Source organism: Coptis chinensis, chromosome 1 (genome assembly GCF_015680905.1).
Source record: "Coptis chinensis isolate HL-2020 chromosome 1, ASM1568090v1, whole genome shotgun sequence".
In the NCBI taxonomy this organism is placed as follows: domain Eukaryota; kingdom Viridiplantae; phylum Streptophyta; class Magnoliopsida; order Ranunculales; family Ranunculaceae; genus Coptis; species Coptis chinensis.
This window is the reverse complement of record NC_141456.1, coordinates 16,825,539-16,844,238: the sequence shown is the minus strand read 5'-3', so window position 1 is coordinate 16,844,238 and position 18,700 is coordinate 16,825,539. Positions and strand designations below refer to the sequence as shown.

The following is an 18,700-nucleotide window of genomic DNA, read 5'->3' as shown; positions in this document are numbered from 1 at the left end:
CTAATCCATAAACTCCACCTTCCACCAGTTCAACTACCCCCACCAATTCCTTGTGCCTTCCATTTGTACTTCAGGAGGACTTGCTCTTCTTTGGAAAGCAGGCATACATCTCACAGTGCTTTCCAATACAATATATTCCATCACTACTGAAATAAATGAAGGATCCCAACACCCTTGGATTGCTTGTTTTTTCTATGAAAGTCCTTATAAACCTCTTAGATATAGAAGCTGGGATTCGATTAGAGCTCTCTCTCTTTTTTCGTTATCTCTGTTAATTATAGGAGATCTAAATGTAGCACTCTCCTCTGATGATACAAAAGGTGGTAAATCTTATGAATACAATGATGGAGAACCAGCACACACAATCATAAATGAACAGGGTCTTATTGACATTGGTTTTAAAGGATATCCTTTCACCTGGTCAAATAAAATATCTAACATTGATAACATCCAAAAAAGGCTAGATAGAGCCCTTGTTAATACAACATGGTACACTCTCTTCCTTAAAATAACCCTCGTACATAAAGCTGCTATAGGGTCTGACCACTTCCCCATCCTTCTAGATACCAATCCCCATCCAAGCTCATCTCCCAAACCTTTCAAATTTTAGTCTATGTGGATAAAACATGTGGATTACAAAAATGTGGTTGCCTCTTCTTGGAACAACATATATAAAGATTTCCATCACCAAAATCATCTTTTCTTCTCAAAACAGCTTAATTCTAAAAAAAAAAAAAAAAAAAAAAAAAAAAAAGTCTTTGGGAATGGAATAAAACATCTTTTGAAAATATTTTTTAAGAAATAAAAGACTTGCGTCTAAAAATTGTTTTTACCAAAATTTGCCTCCTACTGCTGAAAATATCTCTCATGAAAAAATTTCTTTAAATCATCTTGAAACCACCCTTCTTGAATATGAGGAAAATCTTTGGAAACAAAAATCAAGGGATGTTGATATAAAAGAAGGTGATAGGAATACACACTACTTCCACATAAAGACCTTAAGACACAGGAAATACAATAGGATTGAGTGGTTATGTTGTGATGATGGTCCTTGGATTTCCTCTCCTAAACTCATTGGAAATAATCTGGTTTCTCATTTCAAAAATTTCCTAAATGATGACACTGCTGTAAATTCTACCTCTATCACCTCCTTGTTCCCAGAGATAGTCAAACAAATAGAAAATGAAGTTCTTCTCCAACCTGTTACAAAATATGAGATCAAATCTGTCCTTTTTGGGATGGGAACCCTAAAGGCCCCCGGGCCTGATGGATTTCCAGCCTTGTTCTACCAAAACTCTTGGGAACTCTTACAAAATGATATTTTTGATATGGTTTCAAACTTTTTCAGCTCTGCTCACAGCCTTGAAAACTTCAACCACACAAACATTGCCTTAATACCAAAAATTCAAAATCCAACAAAGAGTAAAGACTTTAGGCCTATTAGCTTATGTAACATCTCTTACAAAATCATTTATAAAACTTTAGCTAATAGGCTCAAGCCTGTCCTCTTTCCTTGCATTTCACCTTACCAGAGTGCTTTTGCCACTGGCAGACAGATCTCGGATAACATTATTCTTGCTCATGAAATCTTTCATACTATGAAAAAGAAAAAAAGACATTTTTGGCCTTATGGCGATCAAAGCTGACATGTCAAAAGCTTTTGATAGAGTCAACTGAAACATTTTGATTGATATTTTGAACTCTTTGGGTATTGATCCACATTTGAGTTCTCTTGTATATAAGTGTATATCCTCACCTCAATTTTCTATTCTTCAAATCTAAGAGAGGACTAAGACAGGGGAATCCCTTGTCTCCTTTCCTTTTTATCTTATGTATGGAAGTTCTTTCTAGACTCATAAACAAACATATTGCTGAAAACAACATTCATGGAATAAAGATTGCTAAGACTAGTGAACCCATTGCACATCTGCTCTTTACAGATGATGCTTTCATCTTTTATAGAGCTAATATTGGAGAAGCAAAGTCAGTTCTTGCTCTTCTTAATGAATTCTGTAATATAACTGGACAAGAAATATATTTTGACAAATCTGGTATTCATTTTAGCAAGAATATATACAGCTCTCTTGTGGTGGACATTCAAAAGATCTTGAACATGAAAAAAATTGAGATAGGGGGAAAATACTTGGGATCCAAACTCATCTTAGGGCAACCTAAGTCTGAAATTTTCAATGATCTTATCAATAAAGTGAATAGGAGAATTGCTGGTTGGAAGAGCAAGTTACTCTCTCAAGCAGCTAGGACTGTCCTCATTAAGTCCATAGCCATAGCCATTCCTGTTTATAACATGAGTACTTTCCTCTTACCTATGGCTATTTCTGAAAAGATGAATTCTATCCAGAGAGATTTCTGGTGGGGAAAACAACATGATAAAAAGCGCTCCTGCTATCTCAAAACTTGGTCTTCCATATGTCAATCTAAGAGAGTTGGTGCTCTTGGTATAAGAGACTCTAAACTAAATAATTTAGCTCATCTCACTAGAATTTTTTGGCAAATCTTGACTAACCCAAATTCTTTGCTGGCTTCGCAGCTCAAAAGTAAGCATTTCCCTTATAATAATGTGCTACAGGTCAATAAAAGACAAGGCACTTCATGATTCTGGCAAGGTATGCTGCACATTCTACCCCTCATTAAGGATAATTCTACATGGCATGTTGGTACAGGTGACAATATAAATATTTGGAATGACTCTTGGGTACCTGGGTTACCACATGGTAAAATCTCTTACACACACCCAGTAGATATAAATTTTACTTCTGTGTCACAATTGATAAATCCTGTTCTTAGAACATGGAACTTAAATGTTGTTCATTCTATCTTTGATATAAACACTGCCATGCATGTAAATAATGTGTATCTTTCCCGTAGAAATTTAGTGGATTCTGTTCACCGGAATCTCACAAAAAAAGGTATCTATAGTGTAAAATCCATGTATCATAAACTTAGCATGCAAATAGGTCATACTGGTAACCCAACTACCAACCTATCTTTCTGGAAAAATTCAAATTTACCAAGACAAGCTCTTCTAGCATGGAAGTTTTATAATGACATTACACCAACTAGGGACCATTTGGCATCCATCATGTATATAAAGGATAAGTCATGTTTACTGTGTGGAAATGTAAAAGAAAGTGTTCATCATCTTCTTCTTATATGCTCTTTCACAAGAGCTTTATGGTTTCATACACCATGGTTATTTAAATTGGAAGCCTATCAGCACTACACCACCAAGAGTTGGATTAATCTTTGGTTTAAAACTCCAAAAGATTGGCCTATAGAGATTGAAATGTGGACTAAGTTATGTTTATTGCTTTATTCCAATATATGGTTGGAGAGGTGCAACATCCTGCATCATAAGAATAAACCATCTCTTACTAGAATCTGTAAGCTCATCTCCTTGTTCTTTGACAGTCAGAACAACCAACATCAGGAAATGACTTGTCAGATCAACTTAACTCTTCCTGCCCAATGGAAACTGCCCCCACTTGAGTTCCTTTAATTAAATGTGGATGCCAGTTTTAATGATAAACAAAATTCAGCAAGCTATGGTTATATATTGAGAGATCACCAAGGGAAAATTGTGGCTGCAGGTACAGCCACCAGCTGGTCAACAAGTGCAGAGGAATCATAATGTCGTGGACTACTCAGAGCCCTCAGATGGTGCTCAAACTATCACTCCGACAGTCTACTAGTGGAAATGGATGCAAAGGCTGCAATAGATTACTTGGAAAACAAGCCCTGCAATATAGCATGGCCAACACAACTAATGCTCTCGGATGCAGCTAGTCTTTTTGTACTTTTTAACTCTGTTAAAATAATTTATGTTCAAAGAAGTGGTAATATTGTGGCACATAAGCTAGTAGCTTATGCTTCATGTAACCCACAGTCCGATAAGTGGACAAATGACTCTCCACCTTGGCTTATAAAGGCGCTGGAGGGGGATTATCAGTACTAGCATTAGTGCACGTGCCCTGCACGTGGATGTTAAAAAAGACTTTCTAAAGGAAATGTGATAACAAATGCAATGGATTCCCTGATAGCAGTAATTATTACATACATGTGTCCCATTAATGCATTTAATATGGAAATTGTAAAAAGGGGTCTTATGAAAGAAACAGTTATTTCAATAACAAAACATATTGACTAAAAAATATAATAACATGGTTAAATGTTTTTATTGAATTTAAAACATTTATACGTTAAACAATTAACATATATTTGTTTAGGGCTAGACCCCTAAAGCCGCTTTCCATAGTAGTAGTAAACCACAAATAATTACTGTTAACATTAAAACTTTGACTGCATCTCCAAGCTCGCTTTTATCAATATCAAATGTGTTGCTCATGGTTGTAACTGTTGTTGAAGATAAAAATAATTTACCAACAGTTAAATAAATTAATCATATATTAGTCTGATGACAATACGAACAATTATGAAGTATAACAAATAAAAGAATCAGCAAATAACATTATATAATAAGTAGTTAATTTGAATTGTAAGAAAATGAATTATATTAAGTGGTTGGAACAAATTCAACATATTTCCCATTGGCACGTAAATTTGAGTCCCGCGAGTGATAATAACTTGGTAGATATATTGAAGGTTTTGGTTTTTTTTTTAAAAACTTTAAAATTGTTTTTTTAATCAAAGATTGACTATTTTTTTTCTTAACCAGTACAAATATATATAACTTTGTCATGATATATATTAGAAGACGTTGTACATATTTCAACTATATATGGTTATCTTTTAAAAAAACGAAATAGTATTGGAAAGAATGTATAGAAAATCAAATTTATTTAAATATATATTAAAAAATAATATATGTTGTGTTGTTAAAATGGCTCAACATGGCAAAGATATACCACAGATATCTATATTGGTTACATCGTGTTTCAATATATTAATTACGATGATTTCAGAATGTCATAAAAGATATTACATTAAACGACTGGAACAAATAAGTCATTTGATTTGTTATTGTTATAATAATTAGTATTATTATGGTTATTATGAAAATTATTATTTTCTAAATTACAATGTTTTTTTTTTTTTTTTTTTTTTTGTAGCTTTATCCTTTAAATCAGGTCACTATTAAGTAAAAAAAAAATCAAAGGTCATGATGACCTGAAATGGAAAATGTGTGAAGAAGACAACGGAACAGAAGGATAATACATTTAAGGAAAAAAATGATTAAAATAAGAGTAAAAGTTTTAAGAGAAGAATTACCTTAGGGGGGTTGGTGGTTGGAATCCAGGAGATGCGAGAGAGATGAATATTGTTGTTGAGTCGCTTTCTTAAGAAATCAGAAAAGAAAGAGATAAGGTTAATATGAAAAAGTTAGTCCGTCAGTTGGAGACAAAGGGACCCGTTCTTTTTTGTCTAAGTGCGTGTGGACTGTTTAATATATCGTGCGAAAACTTAATATAAAATTTTTGAAGGAAACGCTTTAGATTAAATCTACTTACGTAAAGCTGACCTAATGTATGTTATATTTCCACATAGTATAATAATATAATTGGACGGTTTAGATTCAACTATATTTCATGAGACGTGTCAAATAGCTACATATTCATCCAAGGAGCAAAAATAAATAACTTTTCATTTCTTTTAAATGCATTATAAAAGGGTAACCACAACTTTTCTTAGCAGTTATTTCTTTATATTTTTTTTGTGTGGCAGACGCTTTCTCTTAGGTTGATAAGTTTAACAGAAATTGGTGGAGCTTCTATTCAAATATTTGTAGCACCGAAGGTATTTTAGACACTTCATTTAAAACTTCATTTTTATAACTCTTTTGTTATTAAATTAGGTACAAATCTTAATTGACCTAACAACTGAATGGAGTCAATCATTAAAGACGACATCATGATATGGATTAAATTCTGATCTTTGTTTTTTTGGTTATTTTTTATCTAGATTTGCCAACTGTGTGAGCAAGAAGGTCATGTTTCGGCAGTAAACTGCTTCAACACAACGAGAGCAATGGTAAAGAACGCACTAAGAAACTGAACCAAATAATGGCTGCCTACGTACCCAAGATCTATTCTCTAGGGATCAAGTTTCAACGTAGTTCCTTATGAAAAATAGTTTGATATTTATAGAGGTAGAGTAGAGAGTCCTTGTAGCTCAAGTAGTCTTGTTGCTTGAGCTATTGTGATAGAATATAAGCTGTCGGTGATAATTATCTTTTTGATAAGAAATGAATCGGACATAAATCAATGTATATTAGTGGCAAGCCATGTGGCTAAGGTTGACCTTAGACACATGAGTTAACCATACATTGATCCATGATATTGCGAATTGGGCTTTAGCCCTGTTGATTAAATGAATAAAATAGAGACCCTACTAATGGGCGTTTGCCGCGTAGGTGGGGGTGAAACACCCCCCTCTTTGTCGAGGCGAACAAAGTTCACATGGCAAAGAAGAGTAAGCGGAGTGTATAACAAAGTGTCGTGTGAACGTAAACGATAAGAAAATGGACAATCGGAAAAAAATTCGGGAATTAGCGGAAATGAAAAAATGTTAAATTAACGTGTATTGGACGCAATGACGTAGTGAAATAAAAAACGGCCGAAAACGCATAGATAGAATAAAATATGCACATAAATAAAATTGCAAAAGAAATTGAGCTTTGGCGAAAACTGTACGAACGCGTGACGTGATAACGCGAAATCGAATTCGATGAAGCGTGCCAGCGGAATAGCGATATTTGGATTATACCGTTGAAAATTAAACGTAGGAAAAAAATCCGGCGAATTATCCGGCCAGAACGGACATAAAGCGGCGAATAATATATGTCCGAAATAAGTGGAACGAAATAAGTGGAATTCGATATATGTCCGAAATACCGAGAAGAGGTGCACGTGAAAATACCACCGAAACTAGGACTCATTGTTTCTATCCGTATTGGATAAGGCTTATCAGCGAGCCTCCCATCTGAAGTCAGTTTGGATGGAAGACTTATACACAGACAGAAAGACCGGACCAGCGCAAGGAAAGTATAAATAACCAGATAACGGAGAGACTCATCCAAACCAGTAGGTTCAACTAAGAAAAGCTGCGGGAAGACGAAGAAAAGCGGCGGTCTTATATCCGATACTCACCCTCGTCTGCTGTCGCCTCTACGTCCAGGTAACCCCTCGCCGCACCGTCTTCTTCTCCAGGTACGTCTCTCTTGATCTTCTTCTCTGTTCACGAATCGAGAACGCCCTGCTTTCTCCGTGAGTGGTGATTCCATGTACTATGTAAAGGATCGTTTTCTGCGTTTGTATGAGTTCTCAACCCAGAAGGAAACTCAAGTGATCCCAATTCGACGGCCTGGTTCCACAAGCTTAAACCAAGGTCCTAGAACTCTGTCTTACAGCCCTACGGCAAATGCCATCTCGGTTTGTTCGGACGTCGATGGTGGGTCTCATGAACTTTATATTGTACCAAAAGATAGCGCTGGTAGGGGTGATAGCATGCTAGAAGCAAAAAGAGGAGTTGGGGGTTCTGCCAAAAGATAGCATGCTGTTGGTTTTTTTTTTTTTTTTTTTTTTCTTTGTTTGCATAGCGTTGAACTGTTGAACTATGTCCTTAGGAACTCTCTGTTCCGAACATGTCGAGACGAGCCAAAAAAGCAAACTTGTTGGTGTTGTGCGCGAACTTCATGCTGTTGAAAAAATGGTGAAGAACGAAGAAGATGAAGGCGCCAGTACAAAAGTTGCAAAACTGTTTTATGTTTTGAACTAAAACATGATACGGTGCATCTCCCACAAAGGAAGGGCACCGTACCACTTTTGCTTTAACATGGGCGGAACTTAAAAGAATACTCGTGATATGGTGCAGCACCCGTAAAGGAAGGGCACTGTACCTGTGTTGAACCGATTTGGCCTGGTGAACCCGATTTTTGAGCATTCTGACCCGATTTTATTTTCTTTTTGTTTTTCAGGTAGAAACTACCGTACTATACGGGCGAAAAAACACTCGAGAAGAAAACTCGATGACGATCGCAGACTTGGTGAGGTGGAAAGAAGGTGTGATCTGGCGACTACACGGAACCGCTATGGCCGATGGTCATTTGAAGGAAATACAGAAAATACTAGGACTCGAGAAATTTGAGATGGAGGAAGTGTACGAATTTGAAACGAAAGTCGAAGAAGATGAAGTAGTAATGGCTTACACACAATTAAATTGCGGGAGAACAATTCCGTTGAGCAAAAGAAATAAGCGCAATTATTTGGAGTGGTGGCAAATTGCACCGGGACAACTGCCAATATCGTTCTGGTTAATCTTTACAAGAGCACACCGTTTACAAAATGAATTTAACAGAAGGTTCGGGGCTCAAGAAATCTTCGCGTTGATACGACCGAAAGCCATACTGACGAAAGAGTACATAAAATTTGAAGTTGAATTCAAGGATTCAAACAGAAGTTTTAAAGGGTTTCCAAAAGTATACACCGGATGGGATAGATTTCTGTACCGCTTGCGAGGGAAGTGGAATCCGACAGAGTTTAAAGTGCCGAACAAATTTCGAGGTAAGCCAAAACGTAAGTATTGAAAATAGTACTATGAGTAAACTGTTGACTAACACGAGTTATTTTTGTGTCTAACAGAAAACGCGAGTACACTACCAGATATTGAATTGGACAAAGAAGTAGAGAACAACCTTCGTTTCTTCTTTCATGAATGCTCTGACGAAAGATTGGTAGATCTGAGCTACTTTGATGATATCGTTGATTTCCGACATTATGGGGGTATCGAACAACGGCCCGATAGGTCCAAGGAGACACATAGTGAAATGGCGAAGAAGAGTAAGAGTCTCAAAAATGCAATATTCGGCAGCGACAACGATAGTGAAAAAGAAGATGGAACGGAGTTAAACAATGAGAACTAGTCTTTGAGTTTGCCAAGCAAAAAAGTGAATTGTACAAAAGAAGATCGCCTACAAGAAAGCGGGTAACGGAAACCAAGAGAGACAACCAGCGTTACAATGTATGATGCCTCGAGGGACGAGACTACAATGCACCAAACATCCGGACGAAAATATAATACATCACGCGCAACATCAAGAGGAAAAGGTATGTACCGTAGAAAACATAGATATGTAAAAGTGTGGTGAAATGTAATATCTAGTTCTGGTTTGGTATATACAGGAAAAGAATGAAACAGTGATACGTACAAAAGATAGTGCAATGAACACAAAGTCGGTGAAAGAAAATAAACGGCAAAGCAAAATGCAGGAGCAAGGAATCCAACAACCACTGGCAAGTGGCGTCAGGGGTAATACTACTCATGGAGGAAAACCACAGAATCTGTTAATGGTAAGTTGATCGTTGATTTTTACTATTGCGTTAGGACGGTAAAGAAATTTGTGTACAACACTAATTCGATGAAATTGGTAGATGAAGCAGAGATGTTCAAGTTTGGAAGACGAAGTGAAGGGATCGCCCGGGATTACGCCAATGGAAGGGCTCGAAAAATATCAAAAATGTAACCAGAATACGGAGAACATCGGAGAATATGATGAGCAAAGTGTCAATGATTTTCGATAGTATAAAACAGGTAGGATAGTATTTTTTTATCAATTATTGCAAACTTGTGTTTAAGTCGAAAAATGATGACATCGATATTTTTGCCTTGAGTTAAAACGGGCGTAGTAATGCAGACCAAAAGAAATTCATGAAAAAGTCGCGAAAAAAAATATCGTTCGAATGAAGTCAATGCCTTAGAAGAGATAGAGAAAGTGAAGATACTCAATCAAAAATTGGAAGAGGCAAACAAAGCGTTGAAGCGGAACCATCAAAAGAGTTAGGAGGCGAAAACAAAACTTAACCGGGCGGACGGAAGAAGCAGAGGAGAGATCGTACGAAGAATTTGGGAAAGCCTGTGAGATAATGGAGGAACACAAACACTTAAAAGAAGACGTGATAGAATTGAAGTCACTCATGGCGACCAAAGATCAGGAACTTAAACGTGCGCAAAAAGAGGTAGAGAAAAATAACAAGCGAATGACAGATTTAAACGAGCGGCTTGGCCAAGATCACGTGCAAATGGCACACTGTGAATCGTCCGTAAGAGAATTGACAGAGACTTTAATAGAAACGGGAGATGAACTAGAACGTGAGAAGATGAATTACAAGGATTTGTACGAGTTGTATATGCGAAAAGTTGGGAAGAAACCATTAGATTTTCCCAAACCAACGATCATGTGATTGCGAGTATGTAATATCATTAGAACTAAAAATTCTTTTTATGAAAATAAAAATAAAGTATGTGTTGTCAATTGAATATCATTGTGATGTCAGATAACATACCTGTATAAAACTTAGTGTTGCTGATTTATGAATGTGAAAGAACGAGGCGCCCCGTAGAGAGAAAAACCTCCCAATATAGAACCATTGGAGAAAGTTATCGAAGGTAAAGGGGACATGATCGTCCCTCCACGAACCTAGCTATTCAGGTGTTAAAATATTTGTACCGAAGCGTGAAGCACGGCGACAACTGTTGGAGTTGTCCACGGGTTCAAAGTCGTCACACCGTTAACTGGACCAAACTAAAACACAGCGTCATTGCCTTAGTAGTGGAATTAGCGGATATTGTATTGTGGGAGTATCGCAATAATTGTTCGAGCAAGAATAACCATCTTATTGATTTCGGATTTCCGTCAAGTAGGCATGAATCGACTTACTTTGACCGAAAAAGGCATAATATGAATGACCTCCGTAGAATGAGCGTTAATGAATGACATTGTTTAAAGTAAAAGTACAGACGACGAAGAAATGTAAAATGACAACCAAACTAAGAGAATGGAAGTTGAATGCCTTTATTGATGGATAACATAGAGCGAACTACATAGATGGATAGATTTGTTATTGATGGAGTAATGTAAAATTGCAAAAATTTCCTAACGTAAAAAAACTTGCGAAGGTGGTAAGCATTCCATGGCTTCTCTATTATTCTTCCAGAAATAGTCACGGAGGAAATATGACCCCTTAGATCCTGGGCGATCTATGATGTAGGGTCCTTGCCAATTTTCCCCAAACTTTCACGATTCTACAAGCTTTGGGTTTCTACAAAGAACCCGGTCTTGAGAGCAAAAGACTTAGGACGGATCTTCTTGTCGTAGTTCCGTTTCATGTCGACTTGATACTTAATAAAGCTGTTGTAGTCCCTCGAAGCGAACCTCATCAATAAGAGCTTTTGGTGAGCCAAAGCAAAGCGTCATTAGAACTGTTTCAACAAAGAATCGACCGAGATGTCTTGGAAATCAGTTCGTAGGTAAGATCGCCCGGACACCATATGCAAGGTTAAAAGGTGATAATGCGGTTGAATACTTTGGCGTTGTCCTATAAGCCCACAAGGCGGTGGTAACTCCTTGACCCAATTTCCTTTGGCGCCCGATCAAATGCCTCTTCGAGGTTGGCCAAAATCACCTTATTGGTGGGCCCGGCTGCCCGTTAACTTCGCGGATGATAAGGTGCGGAGAAGTTATGCGTATCTTCAAATTAGCCGCGAAGCGGCGGTAATTTCTTCAACATCAAATTGTTTACCATTATCGATACAAGTGCCGCGAGGGATGCCAAAGCGACAAACAATATTTCTCCATAAAATCATTTTGGCGTTGGAAGCATGGATTTGGACCAAAGGCTTTGCTTCTACCCATTTGGTAAAAATGTCGGTTGCCACAAGAAGGAATCTTATACTACCTGGAGCTTTAGGTAAAGGACCAACAATGTCTAAGCCCCATTTGGCAAATGGCCACGGGCTTAGCATGGGATGCAACTTCGGTAACGGTAGTTTACTCATATTATCGTGCTTTTGGCATGGCTCACACCTCTCAGATAGGTGTTTTGCATCCTTTTGCATCTCTGGCCACCAATAGCCCTGTGTCATAGCCTTATGAGCTAAACTTCGCCCCTTGGAGTGGCTTCCGCATAAGCCGGAGTGAATCTCTTCCAAAACTTGAAGTCCTTCCTGTTTTGAGAGGCATCGCAACATAGGGTTTAAGTCCGAGCCTTTGCGATATAAGTGCAAACTTCCGTCAGTAACAGATATCACCAAAAACTTCCATGCATCGCGTTTGATTCTTTCAGCGAGTTTTGGTTCTGGCGGAAGCGAAAAAACTTGCAAGTAGTCTATATAAGGTAGACGCCAATCTTGCGCATCGGAGATTATCACTATCTCTGATAGTATCATATCGGGAACCGGGACTATCATCGCTTCATGTACCAACTCACTATCTGTTTGGGAGGCGAATTCGGGGAGGAACAAATGGATCTACAGATTCTAATGGAAGATCCAAAGTATGGTCATGTTGTGGATTTTCCATCTCCCTTTTCCGCTTCGAAGTCATGATTGGTGCGATTATCGTGGAGGTCGTATTTATTTGTTGCATTAAAAGCAAAACAAGTAATTGCTTTTCGTGTACATACAAGTCATGCAATTCTTTTTTCGGTAAAGTCAATGCTTGGCTCTTTTCACGGAACTCCACGGTGATGTGTCTTGACTCTTCGCTTCTAACGGCGGATAGATAAGCCAGTGAATCAGCATGACGTATGTCATTTCGGGGTCTTTGAGTGATAGAGATGTTATCAAATTGTCGAGCAAGGCTATGTATCAAACCAAGATAAGCCGCCATACGGTCATCTTTTGCTTCAAAAGACCCGCCAAACTGATTGGCTACAAGGCGAGAATCCGTGTATAACTGGAGCTTTCGCACCCCCAGTTTCAAAGCTGTTCTCAAGGCACAAACGGCAGCCTCATACTCAGCTTCGTTATTTGAAGCGGCGAAGCCAAGTCGCCGCCTGATTTCTCAATCTTCTCTCCCCGGGTTTAACAAAACGCATCAATTCGGACCAGATTTATTATGGGAGCCATCCGAATAAACAATCCATAAGTCAATTGGATTAGGAATTGCGTTTGCAAGTTGGTTTCTTAAGCCCCAATTATTGGTGGCGAGAATGTCTTCCATAGATTCTTCTTGGCGAAAGAAATCGTCAATAGGAGAATCATCAATCGGAAAATCAGCTATCAAAGAAGCTAGAGCATGTCCTTTTCAGTGATGCGACTTTCAAAGACAATGCTATAGGCACTAAGATAACTTTCCCATTCGGCTAATCTGCTTGATTCTTGTGCATTTACTTAAAGATCTTGCGTAAAGGGATACTCGGTATAAACTCGACCAACCTCCACGGAAGTACGGTTTTAACCGACGGCGGCATGAACCAATGCAAGTGCCATTTTTTCCATCTTTGAATAACGAGACTTCAGCTCCGGTTAACGTCTTATTGATAAAAAGACGGGTCTACCGTCATCGACGAAAAGAACAGCACTAACAAATTGAGTTGTAGCTGCTAGGTACATGCCAATCGGTTGACCGTTGAAGGACTTGTCAATATAGGAGGATGACCAAGTATTTCTTCATTTATTTGCAATGCCATCTCACAATCAATGTTCCAAGCTGCGCCCCCTTTAAAGTCACGGAAGAAGGGATGACAACGATCGGAATATTTAGAAATAAATCTATGAAGAAGCGGCAAGCCGACCGATAAGCCGTTGAATTTCCTTCTTATTTTTGGTGATGGCATATCAATAGCGGCGTATCGATCGGGGATTAGCCTCAATACCTCTACGAGTCATGAGGTATCCCAGAAATTTTCGGAAGAGAGGCCAAAAGAATATTTGGCGGGATTGAGTCTCATGTTATACTTGTTAAGCCTATCAAAACAAGTTGAAGATCGGAAAGATGATCACCCGTAAGCTTCGATTTAACGACTATATCATCAATATAAGCCTCCATTATTATTCCCAACGGATCGGAAAAATTGTATTGATAAGCTTTTGGTAGGTTGCACCGGCATTTTTCAAACCAAAAGGCATAGCGATTAGTAGAAGAAAATGCCTTGGTCGGTAATGAAAGCGGTGAACTCTTGGTCATCAACATTCAAAGAGATCCGGTAGTACCACGAAGAAGCATCCATGAAAGATAGGCGTTGGAATCGAAGTGGCATCCACTAGTTCGAAATTCGTGGCAATGGATACGGATGAATCGGACAAAGCTGCGTTAAGGTTTGTAAAGTCAATACAAATTCTGATTTGTCCGTTCTTTTTGGCAACGCGCGGCGACATTAGCAAGCCATTTTGGGTAAGTAACTTCGCCGGATAAAGTTAACCGCAAGTAGCTTATCAATCTCCTCTTTAACTTTGAGCTTCGATCAGGTGCCATTCTCCTAGGTTTTTTTAACTGGCTGAAACTTGGATCAATGTCAAGTTTATGACAGGCAACAGAAGGGTCGATTCCCGGCATTTCCTCAATTTTCCAAGCGAAGATACGCTTATTTTGCTGTAAAAGGGAAACCAACTCTTGTTGTTCTATGCTCGAAAGTTCAGCGGAAATAAAAGTGGTTTCTTCTGCTGAATCTCCTACTTGTACTTCCAAAAGTCGATCCTTCGTCGTGCCCTTGCACATGAGCCTCAATATTATAGATGGAGGGCACGCCGCTTGGTAACTGTAACTTAGGCGGGGGGCACTTGCAAGGATCGTATTACCTCGAACTTCAGATTTTTATAGTCATCCATTGCTTTGTCATGACGGGGAATGGGCAGATACCAGTCACTACTGAACCTTGCAAATATGCCCGGAGAATGGGAACTTGACACACTGATGAAATGTGGAGACTACAGCCCCCATGGAATGTATCCAATCTCTGCCCAAAATTGCGTTATAGTGGGATCGACAGTCCATCAATAAGAAATTGAGCTCAACTTCTTTGTTCATTAATTTGATTGGTAAGGTAATTCTTCCAACCGCTGAAGATGTTGTCCCATCAAAACCGATGATAAGATTGTCTTCGGCGATGATCATACCCTCGCGAAGTTGCATCTGAGAATAACATCCACTGAAAATGACGCTAGAAGTGGCCCCTGTGTCGATCATTACCCATTGAACACGAGAAGCACCTATAGACACAGAAATTATAACTGCGTCATAGTGAGGGTGATATACACCACGGAGAGCATCATCAGTGAATTGGAGGGCTCTTCTTGAAGTCTCGTGCGGATTCCTTTGACAAAATCGACTTTGTTGATACGGTTAAATTCACCAACATAACTAACTTTCAAGCGCTTTTGATTCTTACTCGACTTTTGGAAAGAGACTCAACATGAGAATGGGAGACATTAATGACATGCTCATAAGTTAAAAGCAAGCTTTGTTGAGAGTTTTAAGTAAGATATTCGTTCAAAAGTCCTTTCTCCACTAATTTCTAAATCCGACCGGGAGAAGGCGACAAAGTTAAATCTCATGGCCATAGTCATTATGAAATTTACACCACAAGGCTTTGTCCCTTGTCGCTTTGGTACCTTTACGAAGTGGATAAAGGCGGGGAAAGAAGATTCCCACTTTTCAACTTCTCATATATAGTGAGTACTTGGCATTGGCGGGGTCGTTTTTAGCTCGGGTAAAGTTTTTCCATCCACGATTGAAATTGACTTGCTTCCGATTGTCATTCTTTCCATCGTTATGTTGTTGATCCGATACATCTTTGCCGGCTTAAAATTTTTGCTTTCAGAAAAATCTTTACTCCGAATATCTTTGTCCCTTGCTGCTTTCGCCGATAGGTTCTCCTCGATACGGATGTGTTGTTCAGCCCTAACATACAAATCGTATCGAGTTTTAGGGACATCTTTAATTAGAGAGTGGTAAAGATCCCTTACAATGAAGTTCGAACTTCTGTCTCTTTCATAATATAATGCTTCTTTAAAGGCGAAAAGAAGCATCCCATCAGAAACTTCTGGAACATCTGCTGCTGCCTTTCGGAACCTAGTAACAAAAGTACGTAACTTCTCGTCACGTTGTTGCTTGATGTTCAGAAGTGAGTCGACATCCTTTGGCGTCTTGCAATTGTGGCGGAAACGATTAACAAACTGATTTTCTAGTTCATTGAATTGGTGAATTGATCTTGAAGGCAACTCACTAAACCAGCGTAATGCTTCTCCCTTTAGAGTCGATGGAAAGAGCTTACATATAAGCGGATCATCTCCACCCCATAACACCAACTTATTTTTGAATGATAGAACATGCAAGCCAGGATCTCCTTCCGACTCATCATAAAGTTCAAAATCGGGTTGTTTGAAGTCGGGATGGTGGTAAGCTTCTTGAATGTCGACCGAAAACTTATCAAGTACACCATCATTGACTGTCAAGTTTTTCATTCTTACATCCCTTGACTCTCTATCATTAAGTTCTTTTGCAATCAACTCTTTCAGCTGTTGTTCTGTTAGAGTTAAAGTATTGGCTCGAACAACTGGACGCCCCCGGTCGTGCCCATGTGGAGACGGATACCTTCCATTATCTCTTATTGGAGTTAGAGATCTTTGGCGGTACCCACGATTAGCTCCGACCGGTGATTGCCTTTGTCTATCCCTGTAACCAGCCTGTATAGGCCGGTAGTCACCCTTGGCCGGGTGGTCGGAATAATTATATCCCTTCTCCATGTTTTGTAGCTCTTGTCTGGGATGCCCGCCTTCCCAGTCATGTCGGACATATCTCGGAGGACGGCGGTCTTCCCTGAAATTGCTTCTCGGAGGTAAATCTTCCCTTTGAGATCGGACATGTCTAGGATAGTAGTTATCCCTGCCAATCCGATTCTCCCCATAAGCACGGGTAATAGGGTCATTACTCCTAGAGCGTGCGCTGGTTGATTGTGCTTGAGAAATAGCACGTTGCTGAGGACGACGAAGTGGATCGTCAAAGACGGTCCCATACACTGGAATGGGCTGCGCCCCGCCATTGGTCGCCTTGATGTTGTTGAATTTGCAACATCGTCCAATCGGCCTTTGCCTCTTTGCGGCTTCCTTCTCAAATTCCTATTCAAATTTTTTGACTCGTCGTAACTTCGCTCAACCGTATTAGGGGTGAATTGGTACATTACTATCACCTTTTCCGCTAGTTGGCGTGAGAGTAATGTCCACGTCCATATCCATGTCAACTGAAGGATCGACATGGACCGGGCGGCCGGACCGCATGGAGGATTACCGACTTGTCGATTTTCTTGTTGCAAAGGCTGTTAAGGGTGGCGGCACTTATCGCCTTTTTGGGCGGAGGCGGTGGCGGTTCTGCGCTTCTGATCGGATGTTGAGAATTGATCCTACTACTAGGAGCAACTTGATTGTTCAACGGTTCATGCATCGGCCGATTTGAATTTCGAGGGTTGCGATTCTTGCTAGTAGGAGGAATATGTTGACTATTTGGTCTACTTCTTCGTGCTTACCATCTTGATTGTTTCGTGATAATGAATTCTAAAATCCCCACAGAGGGCGCCAATTATGTTTTGATAAACCGCTTCAACAACACAACAATGAGCAATGGTAAAGAACGCACTAAGAAACTGAACCAAATAATGGCTGCCTACGTACCCAAGATCTATTCTCTAGGGATCAAGTTTCAACGTAGTTCCTTATAAAAAATAGTTTGATATTTATAGAGGTAGAGTAGAGAGTCCTTGTAGCTCAAGTAGTCTTGTTGCTTGAGCTATTGTGATAGAATATAACTGTCAACTGATAATTATCTTTTTGATAAGAAATGAATCTGGACATAAATCAATGTATATTAGTGGCAAGCCATGTGGCTAAGGTTCAGCCTTAGACACATGAGTTAATGGGCCTGTACATTGATCCATGATATTGCGAATTGGGCTTTAGCCCTGTTGATTAAATGAATAAAATAGAGACCCCTACTAATGGACGTTTGCCACGTAGGTGGGGGTCGAAACAGGTCACACAACTCAAATTTGCCCTTACCTTAATCGAAGATGTAGGGAGGAAAACGCCAGAGGTGTTATGTATTTGGTTAAATGTTGGGATCAGTCAGGAAAAGTTGTTGAAAGGTGGCTTAAATGTGATTGGATTGGATGTTTTAGTAAAGAGATGCAATTTACTGCTTGTAACCAACCAATGTTGCCAAATGAAAAGAGCATCACCCATGTTGTCAGTTGTGATGTTTGTGGTAATGAGTGTTGTTGTCATATTGATTATCCTATGTGAGGTTTTTTTCATGTAAGATGTAATGTCAGTGCTATATGTATTTTTTGAAGGACTATGTAAGTGTTAAATAAAAGTTTTTATTTGGTTCTGACATATTTATATATATTACAGACAATATTCAAAAACATAAATGCACACTATGAAAATGTGGCATAACTTCAATATTACACATACAATAAGAATCTTAGAGAAAACAACTGGGAACTTTTACTCTGAGGTATGATTAGATTATGAAGGGCGGTAGGGACGATTATAACGGGGAGGATGTGGAAGAAAAGTTGTAACAATAGTGTGAAGTTATTCTATATGTTGGAGAATTTGTTGCTGAAGGGCTCCTTGGTGCTCAAAAATTTGTCTTTGGCTCTCCAAAATTTGTGAGTGGTTCTCTAAGAACTGCGAGTAGTTCTCCAAAAAGTGTTCTTGTTCTTCATCAAACACTATGATACGTTGTTGTAAATCTATTAACTGTTCATGCATAAATCCTTGCCGGGCATACATTGCTTTGATACACTTGTGAAAAATATGGATCCCTTCCATGGGATCAAGCGTATTCTTGCGGGACATCTTATTGAAGTAATCTATTTGGACCAGGGGTGAGATAGGGCTTATCTGCCTGTTTGGAGCCATTGAGAACTAAGGTTTGCTACTGAGGAAG

At 39.0% G+C, this 18,700-nt stretch overlaps 2 long non-coding RNA genes across 2 annotated transcripts; both read left to right on the top strand.

Moving 5' to 3' along the window:
* Window positions 1-5,695: 5,695 nt before the first annotated feature.
* LOC147522544 (uncharacterized) lies at window positions 5,696-18,136 on the top strand. Its single transcript, XR_015195373.1, has 3 exons — window positions 5,696-5,772; window positions 5,938-5,962; window positions 17,777-18,136. It is a non-coding gene; the product is annotated as an uncharacterized LOC147522544 (long non-coding RNA).
* On the top strand, window positions 8,247-8,935 carry LOC147522545 (uncharacterized). Its single transcript, XR_015195368.1, has 2 exons — window positions 8,247-8,537; window positions 8,616-8,935. It is a non-coding gene; the product is annotated as an uncharacterized LOC147522545 (long non-coding RNA).
* Window positions 18,137-18,700: the final 564 nt, after the last annotated feature.